General features: G+C 45.7%; 1 protein-coding gene across 3 annotated transcripts in view; it reads right to left on the bottom strand.

The window, feature by feature from the left end:
• Positions 1-19398, bottom strand: part of LOC144671341 (uncharacterized) — a 318999-nt gene that overhangs the window by 60193 nt on the left and 239408 nt on the right. For all 3 annotated transcript variants that reach the window (XR_013573914.1, XR_013573913.1, XM_078533193.1), the window contains one exon: positions 11707-11795. The gene's annotated coding sequence lies outside the window, so the exon portion shown is untranslated. The remainder of the gene's footprint in view (positions 1-11706; positions 11796-19398) is intronic.

Raw genomic sequence — 19398 nt, forward strand, 5'->3', positions numbered from 1 at the left:
TTAAAAGGGCAGGCAGGAAGGGGGGATACTATCTGTGGGGTTGGCCTTTGTGCATTGCAGCCACCCAACCCCCCTCTAAAGATAATACCCTTCCTTCATTCCTACCTTCTCCAAAACCCACATTCCCAGCTCCCCCTGCCTCCTCCCTAAGCTGGCAAAACTCTCCCCACCTAATACCCCGGACTCAACTCACTCCGGGATTCTTGGGCCTTCTTCCTGGGACCAGTTGCAGTCCCAGTAGCGGCCACTACTGGCGCTGCCAGAACTGCTGGTCCTGCCGGTCAATCAGATTGGCTGGCAGCTTCCGAGGGCGGGGCTTCTTCCCCAGTGAGGGGCAGAAGTCTCACTGTTAGCTCATTTACAGCATGTTATGGCGGCGGGGTTGGGGTTGTACGGCGTGAGTTGGCTTCCAGCAACTTATTTTCTGGGGGTTGGGGGTGTGTGTGTGGGGTGGCAGGGTGTCTGACCCCCACAGTAAAATGCAGCCTGATGTATCTAGAGGAGGTGGGGAATGGCAGAATCATGAACAGCCACAATCTAAAACCAAAGCCTGCAAAGAAAAAGGAAACAAAGTGGGGACAGAAGTTGTGCTCTCAAATTGTTGAACCAATGTGTGCTGAAGGCTGTAAAGTGCCTAACTGAATGAGAAGGTGCTGTTCCTTGAGTTTGCACTGCTCCGAAGAAGCTCAAATGTAAAGGGCTAAGGGCAGAGAGGTCAGTGTGAGAGCAAGGTGGAGAAATCAAGGACAAACAATTGGGAACTTAGGGTCAAACTTGCCAACTGAACTGAAAGCATTCACCCAATTTGCGTTTGGTCTTCTCGATGTACAGCAAGCTACATTGTGAAAAGTGAATACAGTATATTCAACTAGTTTGTTTAATCTCGCCTCGGAATTTAACCCTTTAGCCCAGGTATCGTTCTGATAAATCTACAGGGCACTCCTTCCAAGGCCAATATATCCTTCTTAAGGTGTGGTGCCCAGAATTGCTCACAGTAGCTCCAGGTGTGATCTATATATGTAGCATGTATATCTAAAGTATGACTTCTACCCCCTGGTAATCCAGTCCTTTAGAGATAACAGCCAGTATTTCGTTAGCCTTTTTAAAACTAATTTCTGTACCTGTTTATGGCATTATAATGATCCATGTACAAGGACCCCTAAGTCTCTTTGGACCTCCGCTGTCTCTAGCTTTTCACCATTTTCAAAGCACTCTGATCTATCTTTTTTAGGTTCTAAGTTAACGATCTCATATTCACCTACATTGAATAAACCATGTTGTATCAAACAGAATGAACACATTGAGTTTAGAAGGTTGAGGGGTGATCCGATCAAGGTTTTTAAAATAATAATGAAATTTGATAGAAAGAAAGAAATTATTTCTTCTGGTGGGATAATCTAAAAATTACAGATAGATTGTTCAGGATTGTACAAGACTGTGATCAATAGAATGTTGCTGGGTAAGGGTCTTAAGGAATACGAAGCAAAGGCAATGGAGTTGATATACAGATCAGCCATGATCTAATGGAATCGAGGTGCGGAATGATCTAGTCCTGTTCCTATGCAGCAAGACTGATTATCTGTGAAAGGAACATTTCCGCAGTTTAGTGGGTGAGACTATGTTAAGGTGTTACTTTCCAGTGCTACCTTCACAAAATCCATCATTCAATGGAATGAGGCTCATACTGTGTGAAGCACTATGCCTCAAAGTCACATTTAGCAAACTCTCCCACAACAGTGAACTCTAGCAAGCCTGCGGCCCTAGGTTGACTTGTTGGATGAGCTGTTCAGCATCAAAATCACTCATGACAAAGGAGAATGTAGAGAGGACAGATCCTTCCTTAGCAGTAATTACTGCATGGAATCACCTCCAGAATGGATCGAGTATATGGAGGCATCACCAACTAGTGAATAAATATAAGGGCACTGCCACAAGCAGGTAGGTAAACTGGATAAGACAAGTGACTGGCAGAAACTATTATTATCAACAAACCCAATGCACAGGCAGAATCACCTGCTCCGGGCCTAAGTTCCATGGCAGGGGCGGGAAGCGGGAGTGTTGTCCGCTGCAGAGCCTAGTGGGAAAACACGTCAAATCGCGCAACACTGGCACCATAAATCATGCAGCCGGAGGTTTCCCGATGAGTTGCGCAGAGGGGCGAGTAGGAAGTCGTGCGCTGTCATATCCAGCACCGTGATTAAAAGGCGCCAGGACAACAATTCATTCATCACGCGCTGGACTTTGGAGCAGGACAGGGCAAGCAGGTACCGACCAGCAGCGGCCCCAAGGCTCGGCCATGAATCCCTGCACCCACTTTTCAACACAGTGGAGGACAGGAGGGAGGTCCTTTACCTGAGGGATAGGAGGAGGGGGCCGACAAGTCTCACCAACCCTGCATGGGAGGCAGTCACCAGGCTGGTGAGTGTCAACTCCACACACAGGATGGCCGCCCTGCAGGACAGGAAAAGGATGAATGACCTCATCCACACCACTAGGGTAAGTGAACCCTCTTCTCCCCATACTCACCTCTCTGAATGGGAACTGGGACATGGGTTACAATGGAAAGACCACCATCTGTGCTGCCCATGCATAAAAGCCCTTCACAAAGTGCTGGGGTGCTCCATCATAGCCTCACTGCAGTCCATGTAGTCTGCAGGTAGGGAGGTGACTGCGGGTCCTTGACCCAGCCACATCAAGGGCTCACATTTTTTGGGGAGTTGGGGGATGGCATAGAGGGCAACTGCAGACACTGCTGCTGTACCTCTGTTGTCCTTGTTCTCCCAGTTGCTGGAGCTCATGGCTCTGCTGGGTGCTACTAAAGTCCCCTTGGGGACTAGCAGGAGTGCAGCACAGTTGCCAGTGGGTTGGTGGTGAAGATTGGCAGCATGCAAACGTCACCTGCATCGCAAGTGCTCACGGACTATTTTTTTTTCCTTAGCAAGACAAGTTAGCGCACAACACGTGCGAGAAAGAGAAGACAAGAGGCGGAATACCCAATCTCCACCCTCTCTCAGAGTACAAAGAGGGGCTGTCGGACTGGCAGGGGAGGAGTGTGACTGCTCCTGTGGTGACAGCGAGGCCAGACTCCCCCAGCCATCTCGTGAGGAAGCTTAATCTCTGCACATAGAAACCTAAGCGGGATGCTCGGTAAAATGTAGGAGGCAGCCCATCCAGTCACTCATTCTCTCCATTACAGGTGCCAGCAGGAAGGAGGTGAGGCCAGACCCCGAACCTGAGTCCAGCCCCAGCTTCATCCCACAGAGGAGTGAGGAGGATGACGACGACGATGAATTCTTACCTGTAGAGCTGTCACATCAGTCGCCTGCACCATCCACCAGGTCAGGGACACACGTTGTGGGCATTAGATCTAGTTTAGGCTGGACCTCACCGTCTGGTGGTCACCACATAGACAAGTGTCCTTAGCAGGAGAGGACAGGGAGAGCCCAGGTCATGGCGCTTAGAGGGCTGCTGGGGAAGAGGCCTCTGCTAAGTCAGGGTCAGATGACAAGCCTCTGGGAGCGGTGCTGGACTAGATGTTGGAGATGCAGCGAGAGGTGGGGGGACATCGGGCAGAGGTGTCAGAGGCCCTCAACAAAATGGCATGTGAGGCGGAGGAGTCCATCAGCCTTCTCTCTTGTGTAGTGGTACTGACATGTGTACACATTGAGGTCTGCATGGAGAAGATGGCAGAAGCCGTGGAGATGCGCACAGATCTGCTGCCCATCGCTGTAGCCATGAGCAAGCTTTTGCAGGAGCTACATGAGGGGAGGACGGGGCACTTTGACTTTCATCCAGGTGCCCTGTCCCCTCAGGGAGTCAGAGGGAGACCCTCAGGCACCCAAAGGGAGGAGGAGCAACAGACGGACACCGCTGGCAGCTCCACTCAGGACTCTCCAAGGGTGTCCAGGAGTTCCAAGTCCCCTCTGTCTATGACCCCATTAGCTCCAGCCTCTGGGACCACTGAGGGTGCATGTGCCCCAGAGTGGGAGAGCCAAAGAAAGCTGGGGTCATCCAGGCTTGAGCCTCATCAGAGCCAAGAGGTCATAGAGATCAGCAACGCTGCTGCAGATGTCAGGGAACCAACTAGACTACTACTATTGGTAGGCAAAGAAATTAAGAAATTCTGAGTTCACTCTGGTGGTACGGGTGCACTATTACTGCCCATTGTTGCTGCACACTTGTCAATATATGTATAGTTGCACTTTATGGAGGTTTCCTCAGTTTTTATTCCTTCTGTTAGTGTTAATAACTGTGTGCACCCCAAATTCAAGCGGCCAACCCAGGCTAAGTCTATGTCCCCCTGAATCATGCCTGCGCATGGAGGCATCGATCTTTGCCTGGGCCCTGGTGAGCCATGTGCGAGAGGCCATGTGAGAGAGGGGTGGTGGTCAGGTGTTAATTTGAATCCCGACAATGAAATGCAAAACGGCTTTCCGACAGCCTTTGACAGGAATGGCAACCTGCCACTATTCTGCTATGACAGCTGGGACCAGATGTCCTTGCTGTCATCTCCCAGTGTCTGGAAACCGATTTTTCACTGCCCACCCTATTGCACGCCCCCCACCTGCCACGATCCCACCGATAGCGGGAGGAGATGATTCCACCCCTCATTAGCGACTGATTGAGCAGTCGGATCTACTGTCAGTTTTGGTCAAATCCTTGAACTGGGCCGTAACCAATGGGCTACATTTTAACCTAACCTGCGATGTGGAAAATGGCACATGAGAGTCACATGCCCAATGCCGCATTCAGCCTTTTTTACTCCCTCCTGATTCAGGCCTCCACATCCGCTCCCTCCCACCTCCCCATCCCCGAATCGTATAGTCCACTGAGGTAAAAGTGGGTTAAGATGAACGCTCTTTGAAGCAGCTGGACCAGCTCACTTTTTGTCATTAATGAATCAATGTGTAATTGGCTGGAATGATGGGTATGAGCAGACTGGTAATTACGGAACTGATTAACTGTTCTGCTTGTTCAGTACACACACAATGCATTCTGGAAAATGGCACATTGTCAATGTATCATTTTTGCTTCATGAAAATCTGTGATGGAAGCCCATAGATTTCGGGTATGTGTAACTTCCCAATATACTCTCCTCTCATACACTCTGAATGATGATACAAGATCTCTCCTAGTATAACCACATAGTGCCAATGGGCAAATAGAAATCCATTCCATGACCCTATAACACAAAGTGTACTAGAGCCTTAACAAATTCAGAAACTTTTATTTATTTGTTCTTGGGCTGCAGACACCACCAACAACACTGACATTTACCAAGTATTGGGAAGATCCAAATCATTGTCTTCAGTCCTTGCCACAAACTCTGTTCCTTAGCCACCAACTCCATCCCTTTCCCTAGCAACAGTGTGAGGTTGAACCAGACTGCTTGTAAATTGAGATGAACTTATGTTCACACATATTCACACTAAGACCACCTACTCCTCCCTCTGTAACGTTGCCCAAATCCTCCCGTTTCAGCTCATCTGCCATGCCTTTGCTACCTCGTGACTTGGGACTCCAGGCCTGCCTCTTGCTGCTCTGCACACTTGGCATCATCCAAAACTCTGTTCTCTGTGTCCTGACTCGCACCAAATCCTGTCCCCCAATGTTTGCTGACCTACATTAGATCCAGCTTCGCGAGGCCTTGATTTTAAAATTCTCATCATTGTTTTCAAATCCCTCCATGTCTCTGTCACCTCCTCCAACCCCCATTCCTTTGAGATATCTGCACTCCTTTAATTCTGGACTCTTGTATATCCCAAATTTTAATTGTTCCACCATTGGTGGCTGAGCCTTCAGTTGCCAAAGCCCAAGTTCTGGGATTCCCTGCCTTGCTTTCCTCCTTTAAGACACTCCTTAAAACCAACCTCTTTGGTCAAACTTTTGGTCATCTGCCCTAATATCTCCTTAAGTGGTTTGGTTTCATATTTTGTTTGATAACACTCCTGTGGCAAGCCCTGGGATAATTAAAAGTGTTATATAATTAAGGTTTTTGCTGTGTTTTTACTGCCCATTCCAAGCTGTGCTTGAGGAGGTGGTCGTGAACCTAGATCTTGAATTACTGCAGTCCATGTGGTGTAGGTACATGCACAGTGATGTTAGGGAGGGAGTCCCAGTGATAGTGAAACAATGGTGATGTATTTCCAAGTCAGGATGGTGTGTGAATTTGGAGGGGAACTTGGAGGTGGTGGTTCCCATACGTCTGCTGCGCTTGTCCTTCTAGGTGGTAGAGGTCACAGGTTTGGAAGGTGCGGTTGAAGAAGCCTTGGTGAGTCGCTGCAGTGTGTCTTCAGATGGTTCACACTGCTGCCACTGTGTGTCGGCGATGGTGGGACTGAATGTTGAACCTTGTGGAAGCCATAGGGAGAAGTATGCAACAGGGTTCCCCCCCACCAGTGACATTATTAGGACCATTGCTGGTCTTGGGAGTATAAATATGGACTTGGGTGCTTAGGGGACACTTTGAAGTTTGAAGATGATGTAAAACTTGGCAACATAGTAAATAGTGAATAGGATACTGGAAGACTTCAGTAGGACATAGGCAGGTTAGTGAAATGGGCAGACACATGGCAGATGTTACTGAATGCTGATAAGTGTGAAGTGATGCACTTTGGGAGAAACAACATGGAGAAGCGATGGGATCGAAAGGTAGATATTCTGACAAAGATGAAGGAGCAGAAGGACCTGGAAATAAACGTTCACTAATGCTCAAAAATGTGGCAGGGCAGGTTGATTTGGCCGTTAAAAAAGCATTTGGGATGCTTGATTTTGTAAAAAAAAAAGGCATTGAATACAAAAACAAGGAACTCATGTAAAACCTTTACAAGTTACTGGTTAGGCCCCAGTTTCCCAATTCTGGGCACCACACATTAGAAAGGATGACAAACCCTGGGGAGGGTGCAGGGGAGGTTTACCAGGAGGATACCAGAAATGAGGCAGTTCAGTTATGTGGAGAGATTGGAGGAACCGGGATTGTTCTTCTCAAAGCAAAGAAAGTTAAGGGAAGATCTTATAGAGGCATCTTGATAGATAAAGAATGAAGAAACTGTTTCTTCTGGTAAGTGGGTCAACAAGCAGAGGTCATAGATTTAAAATAATTGTCAAAAGAACTAGAGGGTAATGAGGAGAAATTTCTTCAGAGGGTTGATAAGATCTGGAATTCATTACTTGAAAGTGTGGTAAAATCAGACTCCATAGGAACCTTCAAAAGGACATGTCATGAAGAGGACTAATTTACAGAGTTACATGGGATTAAATTGAACAGGCATGAAGGACTGAACGACCTCCTTCTGTGTTGCAAGATTCTATGGGGAGAATTTTCTCCCCGTCGGGCAGGCCAATCGGGAGCGGGTGCGGAGCTGATCGCCGCCCGCAATCGGCTGCGCGCCGCCATTTTACGTGGGCGGGCCAATTAAGACCTGGCCAACGTGACGTGCACCTGGTAGCGCTCAGCGCTACCTGTGCGGGCTGGGTGGGGGGAGGGAGGAGGGAGAGTGGGGCATGGGGCTGCCTCAGGGAGATCAAGTTCAGTTCTGAAGCTGGAATAAATAAAAAAATAAAATTATTCAGGCCTGTCCCCTCTTGTGATAGTGTCGCATGAGCTGGGACATGTTTATGAATTTTCATAAATTTTAAAATTTAATTAATAAAACCTTCATGAAACCTCATCCCGCTCGTGGATGAGGTTTCATGAAAAATGCGAAGGCCGCCTGGGCTCTTCACCTGCCCCCCCGCCAACCTTAAGGTTGGACGGGCAGCCCTGACAATTTGTTTAATTGGTTGATTAATGGCCTTAAAAGGCCTTTGACAGTTCGGTGAGCGCGCAGCCGACTCTGGTGCGCACCCACCGAAAGGAAGATTGGAATGACCCCCGGTCATGGAGGGATGCACGCCTATGATTGGCCTATGATTGTGTGAATCAGGTGAATCCTGGGGTTATATTAACCCTCAGTGCAACCTCACACATTTCTGGGTAAATTACAGTCCGTAGGTGTCTACTAGTTGCATCGTTTGTAATGTTTTCACATTACAGACAGTGCACTTCCAAACATGCCTCTCGTTTCACCTGAGCTACTGACAGAAAGAGTGTGGCTTCTGCCTGGCCCCTTGCCCCTGTGATAGGACTTAGGTAAAGAACTTCATCCTGTGAGCACTGAGTATGTTGCCAGCTCTCCCTTGAAACTGTGCATTGGTTTTCCAACAGACTCTCTGACATTGAAGAGAACAACCCCCTCTCCTGAACTCATGCCCAACAACAATTTGAATTTTATAGCACTTTTACTAGGAAAAGTGCCAAGGTGATTCACAAGAGCATAATTAGATAACAGTTGACACTAAGTTACATAAGGAGGCATTAGGGAAGGTGGTCAAAGCTTTAAGGAGCTGCTTAAAAGAGAAAGAGAGGCAGAGAGGTGGAAAGGTTTAGAGGGGGAATTCCTGAGCTTTGTGCCCAGGTTGTTGAAGGCACAGCTATTAATTGTGGAAGAAAAGGAAATAGGGATGTGTAAGAGAAAGAGTGTGGATATCTCTGAGGGTTGTGGGGCTGAAGGACGTTACAGAGATAGCGAGGAGCAAAGCCATGAAGGGTATGAAAACAAGGATGAGAACTTTAAAATCGGACTAGGAGCCAATGTCGGTGAGTGAGCACAGGGCGGTGGGTGGTAGGGGAGGGGTGGGGAGGCGTTGCGCGGAGGTGATGGGTAAATAGGACTTAGTGTGAATGAGGATACGGGCAGCAGAGTTTTGGATGAGCTCGTTTATTTAGTGTGGAAGATGGAAGGCGGGCCTGGAGAGCATTAGAATCATCGAAGCTGCAAGTAACAAAGGCATGGATGGGAATTTCAGCAGCGGATTAGCTTAGACAGGGGCGGAGACAGGCAATGCTATGGAGGCGGCAGTAGGCAGTTTAGGTGTTGGAGTGGATACGTGGTCGAAAACTCAGGGTCAAACACAATGCCAAAGCTGTGAATGGTTTGGCTCAGTCTCAGACAGTGAGCAGGGGTGAAATCAGCGGTTCAGGAACCCAACTAAATATTATCCCAGCAGCACCTCCCCTTGAGAGTCCCAATTCGATTTAGAAACTTTTTCTTTTGATGGGGAGTTTTAAATTTGCAGCACCAGATTTTCACAAAGCCACAGACATTCAGCGTGCAATAAGACACAAGTGGTTGAAAATAGGCTTTATGTATAAACGTGAATGCAGACTTATCGTGCACCAGCTCACTCACTCTCTGCCCAGTCTCAATGTGATTTCGCAGATGATTTCATTCATTCCTTGAATTCCTGCCACGAAACAGCACTGCAGAAAGTTTCAGCATGTCGAGAAATGGAAAATCAGGACTTCCACCAACAACAAAAAAGGAAAGAATTTTCTTTATTTTTCCACCTGCCTCCTCTCTTCCCTGGCAGCTTTTAATTGTTAAGGGGCTACATTTCTGTGGGCGCTGAGCGTCACCTAGTCTCTAACCAACATCAGTCTTTAGTGAATTACATTTTTTTTTAACAGCACAGAAACAGGCCATTCGGCCCAACAAGTCTATGCTGGTGTTTATGCTCCACACAAGCCTCCTCCTGCCCTACTTCATCCAACCCTATCCACATATTCCCTATTCCTTTCTTCCTTATATGTATCTACTTTCCTCTTAAGTGTATCTATCCTATTCACCTCAACCACTCCTCGCAGTAGAGTTCCATGTTCTCCCCATTCTCTGGGTAAAGAAGTTCCTCATGAATTCCTTATTAGGTTTATTACTGACTATCTTATATTTATGACCTCTAGTTTTGAACTTCATAACTAGAAACATTCTACTGATCTGAGTTTGCTCACAATCACACGGTCACAAGTGTGCAACTTTCTATGAGGTGCAATTGGGTGGAGATTGCCAACAGGGAGCTAGGCGGTTCACCACCCCCCCCACCCAAACCCCGAACCTCCCCACAAATCCACAGGTGCTGAGATCAGTTGTAGAGACTTCCATGACCATCTGTGACTGGGCCTAGGCCAGGAATATAATGCATGGTTTCTGTTTAATCTTTGCATCTGTCCATAGCTGCTCCTTGTTGGAGGTAGAATCAAAATATCCTTTCAGCCAATTGTGTACTCGTCCCAGGTTTAGGGACATTAAGAGGCTGTCAGGTGCAGACAAAGTGTTCTGGGAAACCAGGATTTGTTACAAGTGTGTTAAAGGCCAATGAGAAAATAAAAGGTATTTAAAAATGTGAGTAGTTAGATATTTTCAGGCTGGGTCAGTGCAGTGAAGAATGAAACAGGTAAAGAAAGACTTACAATTCTATATCACCTTTTACGACCTCAACACTTTGCAGCTAATTGAATACCTTCCACAGTGTAATGTTATGTAGGAAATGCAGCAGCATTATTTCAGCACAGCAAGTTCCCACAAACAGGAATGTGGTAACGACCAGACCATCTGTTTTTGTGATGTTGGTTGAGGGATAAATATTGGCCAGGACACCAGGGATACATCTACCTGACAGGGATGAATGGGGCCTCAGTTAACGTCTCATCTGAAAGATGGCATCAGTGCAACATTCCCTCAGTACTGACCCTCCGACAGTGCAGGAGTCCCTCAGTATTGACCCTCTGACAGTGTGGGACTCCCTCAGTACTGACCCTCCGACAGTGCAGGACTCCCTCAGTATTGACCCTCTGACAGTGTGGGACTCCCTCAGTACTGACCCTCTGACAGTGTGGAACTCCCTCAGTACTGACCCTCCGACAGTGCGAGACTCCCTCAGTATTGACCCTCTGACAGTGTGGGACTCCCTCAGTACTGACCCTCCGACAGTGCGGGACTCCCTCAGTACTGCACCAAGAGTGTTAACCTAGATTTTCTGCTCAAGTTCTTGAAGTGGGACTTGAAGCCACAACCTTCTGACTCAGAGCTGAGACAGCTACCCACTGACCATAGGTTACTCATGTGACTACTGGAGAGTCCACTGTCTTACCTAATTATGTTCAAGACCATCTTTGGTGATAGTTACCTCTGTCCCTTATATTTAACTGCAAAGAATAACGTGCAAGGCTCCTGCTTCTGAACATTATCACCTGCTTAAAAAAGGCCTGGGAACAAGGAGAATGTGGGACAAGCTGTCAGTCAGAAGTTTATGGAAACTCTACTACAGAGTGTCTGTTGTGAACATGCGAACACTGTGAGGGTTGTGAACCTTTGGAATTCTCTACCCCAGAGTGCTGTGAATGCTCAGGTATCAGGTATATTCAAGACTGAGATCCATTAGACTTTTGGATACTAAGGGGATCAAGGGAAATGACGATAATGCAGGAAAGTCGAGTTATGGTGGAAGATCATAACCTTGCTGAATGGCAGAGCAGGCTCAAGGGGCCGAATGGCCTACTCCTGTTCTCATTTCTCATGTTCTTGTGCTGCATCTCTTCTTCCGCATATTTCTGCCAACACCCCCAGGCTCAGAATAAAAAATAAACACTAGACAGATACAGACAAGAATGGGTCATCCATTCAGAAAACTCAATAGTGCCATCACCTGACTGCTTCTCAAGTTATCCCAGAACTTTCCCGCCACTATCCCCCCCAACATGAAACAGCTTCTATCATCATCCCTAAGTGCATCTTTGCCAGTTGACCCCACCCCTCCTTGTCCACCTGCACCCTGTTTAATTTGACTTGTTCTGCTAGATTTCCCTTCCCTAGGTATTATGGATCTTACCTACATCAGGGAGGTCCTTCTTTCATTTTGTTCCTCCTCTCCTCATTCCTTCCTCTTCTCTCTTCTCCTCGGTCTTCCTCCCGCGCTGTCTATATCATGGGATTGTTCGAAACAATATCAGTGGGTGCCTCTACTTTTCTCTAAAATATACACAAGGTCTGCAATTATACTGTCGAATTAGGATCAGGAGTGAGGCCATTTAGCCCCTCAAACCTGCTCACCACTTAATTAGATCATGGTTGATCTGTACTTCAACTCCATTTACCTTTGAACCTAATCACTATTAGAAAGGGTCTTTTGTTTCACTATAATAAATACAGTGTCCCCTATTATTTTTTATACCATAATATATAGGATCTGTTGTTCCAACATAATGTACACTTGGCAGCCTTCCATCTCGTGAGATGATGGTATGTGCCTTGGAGGTCAACTCTGTTGTAAACTACATCTGGTGTAGCTCGAGCCCCACTCTGGCACGGCAGTCTCTGAGGCTTTTGCCACAGATGAAGACCGTATAATGTGATGTAAAATTAAACGTACAGTGTTTTCCATTGTTATGTATAGGGGCTGCATCATATTATGACATTTTTAGGATCTATAGGGTCTGCTTTCATATGACAAGAGATACAGTTTCTGCTATTATATCAGTTCAAGGTGGGAGCTATAACTAAATTCCAGCACCCACTATAACTACTCCTCTACTCCCCTGCACCCCCTCCCCTTTACCCCGTGCTATGGCTGGACTGAAAACCCCTGAATGTTGGGAGACTCAATCAGTGACTGGAAAATGTTGACTTTGCTCAAAGAACAGCTTTGACGATGTTACCAAAAATATTGATCCAAGGAAAGTTCCTACATTTACTGATGATTTTGAGGTAGGTGGTGAATATCAGAATCCCCACTGGTCCCTTCATTCGGAGTTAACCTGTGAGATTGATCCACAGTGAGGGGTGGGAGAGGGGTGGAAATCTAACCTACGGTCTTGTTTCAGACTTACTCATGCTGGCCGGCCCTGGTTTAGTCTATAACTGGGTAGCAGCTTTTTAGAGGAAAGCTAAGAGGAAACTACATTGATGTGGGACTGGAGTCACATATAAGCCTAGTAAGAATGGCAGACTGCCTTCCCTGAAGATGCATTAGTGAACTCATTGGGATTTTGCTAACAGTTCATTATCAGTTTTACTGATATCAGCTTTATTTAATTCTAGATTGATTCAATTTTTGTTAAACTGAATTTAAATTCACAAACTGCCAGGATGAGATTTAAATTCTCTAGATTACTAGTTCAGTATCATAACCATGACACTACCATACCCGAGCCTGTTATGAATTTGTGGCCTTTTTACCAATTTTATCCAATTAAAAGCAAAAAATAATTCTACCACTCCACCTTCATAGCTTTAAGGAGCCTCATGACCTTGTTGTGAATCCTCTCCAAAATGTTCATCCTCACTTGAAGATAAATTGATCAGAAAATCCTCAATCAAAATCCTGGCACTCCCTCCCTAACAGCACTGTGGGTGTACCTACACCCCATGGACTGCAGCGGTTCAAGAAGGCAGCTCACCACCACCTTCTGAAGGGCAACTAGGGATGGGCACTAAATGCTGGCTTTGCCAGCGACGCAAATATCCCATGAAGCAATAATTTTTAAAAATTGCTCATCAAAATGAGACATACCAATGATTTATAAAAGGGTTAAAATAACCTGCTTCAAATTGTAATCAGATCCAGGGCTGGAGATCCAGGTTTATGTCCGAGTCCCTGGGAGTGGCTCAGGTACGAGTTCTTGGGGTAAGGGGGAGGTGGTGTTGGTCAAATGAAGAATATTTGGCCATAACGCTACAGATTATGTTCTTCTAACATCTGAGTGTCTTTCTGGACCATTTCATAGGGCAGTTAAGAGTCAACCACATTGACAATGGGACCGGAGTCACATGTTAACCAGACCAGGTAAGGATGGTAAGTTTTCTTCACTGAAGGATATTAATGAAGCAGATGGGTTTTTAACAACAATCTGAAAGCTTCGTGGTCACTTTTACTGACACCCACTTTTTATTTCCAGATCTTTAAAAAAAAGACAAATTTAAATTCTCAAACTAGCACGTTGTGATTTAGACCAGCATCCTAGACAGAATATTAGTGCAGGCCAATGGATTATTAGTCCAGTTACCTAACCGCTATATGACCATGTCCTAAGCTACCATCTGTCTTTAACGGACTGATGGTGCTTCAGCCTTTGTGAGATCTACTGGTTGGTATCTGTTTGAATCCTGACTTTCAAAGACACCCGGGGTAGGGTGGGGGGGGAGGGGGGGAGGGGCGGTGGGTGGGGGTTGGGAGGGGGAAATGGGTTCAGAGGAGCTCATGTAGGACACAGATTAGTCCTTCTTTTGGGAATCATCGAAATCTCTGCCAGTCTACTGTAGAGCATGCGGCTGAGCATCAGATCATAACTCAATACAAAGGGGGATTAACAATGAGCAAACCCTTAACCTTCCCTCCAAACCCCTTCCTATCTCCGGGATGCTGGGGAAAAAAAAAATCAGAGGATAAACCAGCCAGTGTCGCTCTGACTCATCTTCCGCCAGACGTTACACAGAGGACCTGGCGGTGACTGACTGCCCGCGTTGTCGGAAGGGACACAGACCCTGGCACAGTGCAAGGCAGGAGGAAGAGGCAGAAAAACACATCAAAAATAAATTTGAGAAAGGTACTCTCTCTGTTGTCTGAGTATAGAGAATTTCAGTAGCAATCTGATAATCGGTAAGGGTCGGGCACAAGACAGAACCTGCACTCAGAAGCCAAATGACTTCAAGCCGAAGAAACACAAAATGAAACCCATCCTCAGATTTATTAATGGATCATTTAAGCATTTGGCTACATTTTCACTTTTCAGAAAAAAAACCCATTTCTTTTAGCTTCTCCTAGACTGATACTGACATAACCTTCGACAGAAATTCTCCCGATAATAAACATACTAACTATGGAAAAAAAAATATCCAGATCACAAACCTCCTCTTTTCTCTCTCCCCTTTTCTGTGTCCTCGGTGGTGGATTCAAGACGAACGATTTCCCAACAATGAGCTCTTGTTCAGCAGGATGGCAGCAGCTGGGAAATGACTGCATCTGACCTAAGTGCCAACGCTAGTGGTGCCAACTGCATGACATCACCAGGCTTCCCCCCCCCCACCAACACCCACCCCCACTACCCCACCCCCCCCCACTCCACCCTCCCCCCTCCCCGCCCCCCCCACCCGCCCACCTCCTCAGACAGCGGTCTGTGCACATTGAGAATCACGGGAAGGATGGCTGTTCGCTGGGCAACTGCAATAACCCAAGAGGATAAAGGAAGCCTTTCTTCAGAATTTAAATAGTATTTATTCTCGTTTTTCTTTCTTTTTAATCGAATGGTGAATTCTTGATTTCTATGAGAAACAATTTTAAATTATAAAGGAGCATCCAGCACAGAAACAGGCCATTTGGCCCAGTTGGTTTGCTCTGCTATTTCTGCTTTATGCAATTATTTTACACACACACTCTGGAAAATACTCGTCTTAAAGACACACGACGTTTTGGAAAAATTGTCCAACAGAACAATTTATTTTTGTACATGCCTTAAGGCAGCCTCTTCTACAGTGAAACCTGTGGGAAATGGACTTCCCCATTCCATCCCACCACCCCAAGATCCTGGTGTAAATTTAAAAAAGCTTATCCCTGTACAAAAAATAGAATACCTTTCATATCAGCATTAGTGACCTCTATCTAATATTACTTTCCTGCTTCTGTTTCTTTAAATTCATTCTCATGGTGTGGGTGTTACCGATAAGGCCAGCATTTACTGTCTATCCCTAGCTGCCATGAGAAGGTGGTGGTGATCTGCCTTCTTAGAATCATACAGCACAGAAAAAGGCCATTTGGCCCATCATGCCTATGCCAGCTCTTTAAAAGAGCTATCCAATTAGTCCCACTTTGCCTGCCATTTTCTCCATAAATATGCACATTTTTCTCTACTGCAGTCGATGCTGCCAGGCAACCAGACCAAAGAGGAACCACCAATGACAACTGAGGTTGCAAATGGTTGGCACTTGCCAGGACAAAGGCGGCTGTTACATGTTTACCACCTTAATCAATCACTCCCTCCACCACTAGAGCACAGCGGCAGCAGTGCACACCATCTGCAAGATGCAATGCAGCAACTTGCCAAGGCTCCTTCGATAGCACCTTCTAAACCCGTGATCTCTACCGCCTAGAAGGACAAGGGCAACCGACACATGGGAACACCACCACCTCCAGGAATTTTATCACCATCCTTCACCGTCGCTAGGTCGAAACCCTGGAACACCCTCCTTAACAACATTGTGGTTGTAACTATATCACATGGACTGCAGCAGTTCAAGAAGGCAGCTCACCACCATCTTCTCAAGGGCAATGATGGACAGGTAGTTCAAGTCACTGTTGGAGGGACACTGGGCATGTTCTTCTCCAGGAACACACCTGATGGGCCAAACGATTTTTCTCACTATCATGTATTGGATTTGCAGATAAGCTTTGCAAGGCTCCACTGATACATAATTCTACTATAGAACATTAATCAAGGCCAGGGTGATCTCATGAGCTAGTTTCAATCACCTGATGGGGATCAGAGGGGAATTTCTCAGATTTTCTTTTCCAATAAATCTGGGTTTTTCTGATCTGGTTTTCTTGAGTGGGGTGGGGAGTGTGTCTGTATTGTGATGCTCAATTGTCAGTGATCATATGGGGCAGGCTGTCTGCCATTTTTCTTAACGCTTGTTTGTCTAGCTTTCAATTGCTTTCTGACTGTGTTTTGCTCTCCCTCACATTGCATTCAATTCATTAGCTGGTTAGGGCAAAATTCATCAGCAGATTCAGTTAGTTCAGTTATGATTACCAAACCCAAGTGAGCCCATCCTTTGTGAGCTGAGATGGCAGTGGACTATTTGACGACAGAGGCATCATTGTTGAGCCTCTTCCTGACGCACATTTTTAAAGAGGGGGATCAGGGGGCAGGGAATCTAGTCGATTCCTCCCTAATCTGAGGCTTTTTCTGATGTGTGACTGGGATTAACTAAGACTGAAACAGAACTAGAACCTGTACTAGTTCCAAAAAAAAACTACACGTAATGGCACATCCACACCTCAGAACTATGGAAGTGTCACTAACATGTATAGGATCTGACATGTATATATTAGTGTTAACTGATGCTACTATTTAATTAAGTGATCCATTTTCATTTAATTGAAGAACTGGAACGATTACCACTGCCCAGACATCAGATTACTGAATCAACAGAAAATATTAAAGGATTACACTGCAAAACATTAAAAAAAAAATTAAATCTACTTACCCTGCGTCAGCTGAAGATGAGTTAATTTATTTTTCATAAACTTCTTTTAAAATGAAATGCATAAAAATAAAAAAAGATAGCATTGCGTAAAGCCACCATAAACAAAACCTCTCACAGGCTCTGATCTCCTGCTGTCACTGAGGGTTAGCTGGGGTCAGGTAAAGTATCAAAGATGATAGTGAGCCGCCAGTGTTTGACGCAGAATCGAGATTGTTTGGAAACTGGGTCAGGCTAACAGTGGGATGATGGGAATGCAGTGTCATAGGGCCGATCCCCTCCCTCCCTCCCTCCTCCAGCTCTGATTGAAAAGATGATCGAGAGAAGCTCTCCCTCTGCTACACAGTAACAGAATTGCTGGACTGCTTTAATGGACGGCAGTCTTACAGAGAGTATGCCAAGGTGACAATCCTTCACATGAATTTTCTACAATCTGTGATGAGTCATATGTTCGGTGCCTGTTTTAACCAGTGTTACTCTGCATCTGTTTCACAAGATTTCAAACAAGCTTCTCCCCTCCTGAAGGTGATGGTTTATGCCAGGATTACATAAATATACAGGACAGAAACAGGCCCTTCAGCCCAACCAGGTCACTCTGGATATGGATCCAGCCTTCTCACATTCTTGCCCAAATGCCCTTTCTTTATAAGTCACATGCTGGACAATGAAGAGGCTGTCCAACCATGGAGACCATCACAGCCATACTCCACACTGTCCTCACCCATTGTCAGGCTCTGCACACTTGCTAATAGGCAATGAGCACCAGTGATTGTGTCAAAACCCCCAACGAGGAACACAAAACAAGTTATGTTTTAAATCCATACAGGACAGGAATCAAAACTTTTGGGACCCTCTGGGTCTGTGTGACTCGTTATAGCACTGGATAATGGAGTTATTCATTCAGCCACCAAGAGGCATTGCTTCAAATCAACTGGAATATGCAGAAGTTTGGAAGTCTCATGCATTACCTTTGTGTGGTTGCTGATCCTACACACTTGTATGTGGCTCTCTGCATGTGACATGCCTGTGTAAAATAGACTTGTACATGTTTTCAATGTGGAAAGCATGTCTGAAAAGGCTCAACAAGAGCCTGGAACTCGAAAAGGCTGTTCGACCTAACAATCCTTCCACAGCTCATCCAATACTCTGCTATCGATATCCTGAATCACACCAACACCCATTCACCCATCTCACTGATCCTCCACCAGCCTCCATCCAACATCACCTCGATCTTAAAATTCTCAGCCTCATTTTCAAATCTCTCTGGGCTTCCTCCCTCTCTATCTCTGTCACCTCTTCCAGCCCCACAACCATCTGAGATCTCTGTACTCCTCTAATCCTGGCCTCTTGAGCAACCCCCATTTTCTTTACACCATCCTTGGCAGCTGTACCTTCAGCGGCCTGAGTCTGAAGCTCTGAAATTTCCACACTAAACCCCTCCATCTCACTCTTCTCCTTTAACAACCTACCCCTTTGACAAGCTATGGTCACCTGTCCTAGTATCTCCTTATTGGCTCAATGTCAAATTTTATTTTATAATGCTCCCGCCAAACTCCTTGAGACATTTTACCACTTTAAAGGCACTATATAGATGCAAGTTGTTGTTATTCTGTACAATCAACCCTACCAGAAGATTCTACGCACCTATTTAATCTCCTGAGGGAAAATTCTGTAGAAATATTCCCTAAATATCAAATGTTCTCAAGAAAAGTTGCAGATTATTCAATCTCATCATAACAGATTGTTATGATCTGAAGCCCACTCAGTAAAACATCAAATTTCACACCCAAGCTTCATACTCTCAAAAAAAGGAAACAGGGACTCACAATATACCACTAGACTTAAGTAACTAATTTGCTTTGCATGAAAACTTCCAGAAAGCACTGAACATTTAATAGTGCTAGACAAGGAGAAAGTGTGAGGCCCAAGGAAAAGGAGCAAGAGAGTGAACAAGAGAGCTGGAGAGAGGCAGTTAGAAAAAGATGAAAAAAGAGTGAGACTGGAAAATAGAGACATGCATGGCCAGAGATAGACAGAGAAAGGTTCAGAGAGAGTAAGATGGACAAGGAAGTACTTGACATATACATTGTCAAAATTTTAAGGGCCAAGATCATATGTCACTGAAATATTCTTCAATAAAACAAATTCAGGTCTGCCATCCTATCCTTATACCTTAAAGCTTAAGTCCTGAGTATATCAAACTCCTTCTGAAGGTTGAAGGCCCAAAATGCGCCATATAGGCCAGCAAATGGAAACAGTCCAGCTACAACCAATGGCAGAAGATGGTTCATGAAATGAATGCAGTTTCTCTTTAAACTGATGGAAA

The sequence above is a fragment of the Cetorhinus maximus genome, chromosome 2 (assembly GCF_964194155.1).
Source record: "Cetorhinus maximus chromosome 2, sCetMax3.hap1.1, whole genome shotgun sequence".
In the NCBI taxonomy this organism is placed as follows: Eukaryota; Metazoa; Chordata; class Chondrichthyes; order Lamniformes; family Cetorhinidae; genus Cetorhinus; species Cetorhinus maximus.